Source organism: Oryzias melastigma, linkage group LG20 (genome assembly GCF_002922805.2).
Source record: "Oryzias melastigma strain HK-1 linkage group LG20, ASM292280v2, whole genome shotgun sequence".
Classification (NCBI taxonomy): Eukaryota; Metazoa; Chordata; class Actinopteri; order Beloniformes; family Adrianichthyidae; genus Oryzias; species Oryzias melastigma.
The window spans coordinates 25,743,291-25,743,775 of NC_050531.1; the positions used below are offsets into that span (position 1 = coordinate 25,743,291).

Consider the following 485-nt stretch of genomic DNA (forward strand, 5'->3'; position numbering starts at 1 on the left):
AGAAACGAGAAGATCCACTGCAGCACCGCGGCGGTCTGCAGCCGCCGCCGCAGCGGCACGTGGAGCGGCGCGAACTCGATCCTCATGCTGCGTGACCGCTGCTGGATGACTGGATGACTGGATGACGGACTGATGACGGACTGATGACTGATCACCAAACTGCAGCTCCGCGACTGAAGAAAACTTTGAAAAGTTCAACATTGTCGAAGTTACGCCTATGCGCATGCGCACACCTGCTCTCCAATCACAGAAGGGTCCCCCCCCCCCCCCCCCGGGCCCCCCCCCCCCCCTTCATGAACCTCAGTCCAGCCTCCGGTCTGGTTGATTCACCAGCAGCAGCTCCAGAGATCTTTGTGATGATTGGAGGATCAGAAACTCCTTCAGGAGAACGTAGATCCTCAGAAACCATATTCTATCTTCTGTTACAGAGAGGAACAGAACAACCAGAACAACCTTCTAACTTTGAACAGATCCTGAGGTCAGGC

At 55.7% G+C, this 485-nt stretch overlaps 1 protein-coding gene across 1 annotated transcript in view; it reads right to left on the reverse strand.

Moving 5' to 3' along the window:
- LOC112158972 (2-acylglycerol O-acyltransferase 2-A) overlaps positions 1-253 on the reverse strand; it is a gene marked incomplete in the record, with an annotated part of 10,587 nt that extends 10,334 nt beyond the window's left edge. Inside the window, 1 exon segment of the mRNA XM_036217387.1 lies at positions 119-253.
- Between the last annotated feature and the right edge of the window lie 232 nt (positions 254-485).